General features: G+C 32.3%; 1 long non-coding RNA gene across 1 annotated transcript; it reads left to right on the forward strand.

Annotated features, from left to right (window-relative positions):
• Positions 1-2,042, forward strand: LOC127870267 (uncharacterized). The gene is made up of 2 exons (XR_008044732.1): positions 1-111; positions 1,984-2,042. It is a non-coding gene; the product is annotated as an uncharacterized LOC127870267 (long non-coding RNA).
• Positions 2,043-3,080: the final 1,038 nt, after the last annotated feature.

The raw sequence follows: 3,080 nt of genomic DNA on the forward strand, positions 1-3,080 counted from the left end.
AGAATCTTCACTGTTCCAGCTGCTGTCGGCCATTTTCTTTTAAAGCAAACAATTATTCTTCGTAATTAGTCGTTAATATTTGATGTCGTAGGGTATTCTGAGCATGATCTGGTAAGTTTATATTATTTTGATATTGTTATTAACAATTTTAATGTGTTAATTAGTGTTTTTAGCGCTCGGTTGTCAGTTTGCAGAGCAATGAATGCCTGAAAGCGCAACGTTACGAACTTTACGTAGTGAGCAAAGTCGGTCTCCGAAAAAAGACATATTGAATATTCTTTGTGTGATAAGAAATAAGTATTTATTTTCTGTCTTGATAATTCTTTAGGTTTTGGTAGTTATTATTCTAATTAATTATTAATTTATCGGAATTTGAAAGAGAACACTGGATTCGTTCATTTTCGATAATTTTTGAAAAATTGAAAGGCCCGAAGCATTTTTCTATAAACTTCTTCATTAAGCATCACATATTGATAACGTAAGATTTTTATGCTAAGTGAGATGTTAATCTATGTATGATTTATAAAAAGTAGACGAAAATGAGGTATTTTTAAGGATTTTGCCTTTGTACAATTTGTACTATTTATACTGTTATTTCATTCAATCAAGTGGTTTGTATTTTGTTGAAACACTTTTCTATTTTATTTCTCATCCCATATCTTTGAAGTAAGATTTTTATGCTAGGCAAGATGTTAATCTAAGTATAGATTTAAACAAACTACAGGAAAATATTCAATTTAAAGCATTTGGCCTTATACAATGTTGGTACAATTTTAAGCTCTTTTCTTCTGTTGTACAAGATTGCTGTCAAACGTGTTTTTGTTCTTATTGATAAACTTTTTCATTTTTCATCCCAAATCGATTAAGTCAGATTGTTATGCTTGGTGATATGTAATTCTAGGTATGATTAATAAAAAGTAGACGAAAATAAGTCATTTTAAAGGATTTTGCCTTTGTACAATTTTATACTGTTAATTCATTCAATAATTTTTCACACCTGTCGCCAAAGTGGTTTGTTTCTTTGTGAAAACTTTTCTATTTCTCATCCCATATCGTTGAAGTAAGATTTTTATGCTAGGCAATATGTTAATCTAAGTATAGATTTAAACAAACTAGAAGAAAATATTCAATTTAAAGGATTTGGCCTTATACAATGTTGGTACAATTTTAAGCTCTTTTCTTCTGTTGTACAAGATAGCTGTCAAACGTGTTTTTGATAAACTTTTTCATTTTTCATCCCAAATAGATTAAGTCAGATTTTTATGCTTGGTGATATGTTAATCTAGGTATGAATCAATTAAATTCCAACAAAATTTCCTGGAAATGTTACACAGTGTATTGACAACTGACATTTCACAGGTAATTGACAATGATGTGTTAAACACTTGACTGAATTCACAACTTTAATGTGTTAGTAAGTCAGCTAAAATCGATATCGCCTCATACGTTGATGTTTATCAGCTTAAAAAATTGTGCATGTGCGATTGGTCTGAATTCAGCGTAAATATGTTACCATAAGGAACTTTTCATAGCGTTTCAGAAAGTCGTTTTTTAGAATCACAAAATCCCATCATGTTTTTTAATCTGAGTGGAAACGGGTTAACCCTTTCAGTGCGGGAACCGAATTTTGAAGGCCTGTGCAAACAGTTTGGATCCAGATGAGACGCCACAGAACGTGGCGTCTCATCAGGATCCAAACTCCAGATGAGACGCCACAAATGGCGTCTCATCAGGATCCAAACTGTTTGCTATTCTGATTGTATTCTTTGAAAAAAATCGAAGAAAATGCTAATTTTAGAAATTTAGCAGACAACATTTTAGCAGACGACAAATTTCCCAGCATGCAAAGGGTTAAGCACATAGCCATTTTCACTTTGCTTCTGAGTGGGAAAGGGTTAATAGACCGTGTTCGTTAATCGAAAGAGTGATGTTAATTAATCAATCTTAAAAGCATTATGAATAATTCAGTATTTCTTTTTCCAGATCAAAATGCCAAAAAAAAAGAAGAGAGCAGGTGTTTCTGGTCGGCGTCATAAATACCATTATTTAAAAAAGACAAAACATGAAAGCAGTGAAAATGTGAATCCTGAAATAAACTTTGAATGTGACAGTAAACAGACAGTCCAGCGTGAATTCACTGATGTAAATGTTCAAACCATTCAGACAGAATTTGAAGATGCTAGTGTTCAAGCAATACCTGAAACTAGTGATATATCTGTGCATACTATAGAAAGGGAATTTACACTGTTTTTCCCTTTTATCTTGCAAATGTGCTCTACAACTGAATCCACTTGCTCTGTTTTAATCTAATGCTATGATTGTTATTATTGTTTTGTATTATACGCTTAAATGTTTTATTGTTGTATGTCTTGGCCATAATTAAACTCAAATACATTGTGAATGGCCAAAGGCGAATGTGCTGATTCGCCAATAAATGATAGTGATTAAATATTTAACAAGAATTGCAGACTTCGCGAAGCTCAGAAAATCTTCCAGACAGTCGGTCTGACAGGATCCATTAAACCGTCAGACCAAAGTATTTATATAAATTTTATTTTCTTTAATTTTTCCAGACAGTCATTTGAACTAGCTCCTAAAATCTGTCAGCTTGCCCAAAAGAAATTTTGTCAAACATGTCCACTGGGGACAGACAGCTTTCGCGAAGTATGGAATATATATATTTTTTTATACTGTTTTTTCATCATGTGATACTTTAATGAATGCCATTATTAAAGTCATTTTTAACAGATGAAACCTGTCTCTTTTAATCAGAACTACTCCCCCCCCCCTCCGGTATAAAAGCAAATCACTTATATTATATTTAAAGATTTGCAGACTTTTAGACTGATACCATTATAAACCTAATCTATGCTAGTACTGGATATAAAATCTATTGCAAATAATTTGGAACTATAACGTGGCTGCTGAGCAGGAAATACCTGTTTGATACACATATATTGTGAGAATTGTACTTTGAAGAAATGAAGAAAAATGCCATACCTTTAAAGTTCTCGTCATGCTTTTTCGTTACGTGACCTCGGAACCCAGATATAGTCTTGTATTCTCGTGAACAAATTGGA

This window comes from Dreissena polymorpha, chromosome 2 (genome assembly GCF_020536995.1).
Source record: "Dreissena polymorpha isolate Duluth1 chromosome 2, UMN_Dpol_1.0, whole genome shotgun sequence".
Taxonomy (NCBI): domain Eukaryota; kingdom Metazoa; phylum Mollusca; class Bivalvia; order Myida; family Dreissenidae; genus Dreissena; species Dreissena polymorpha.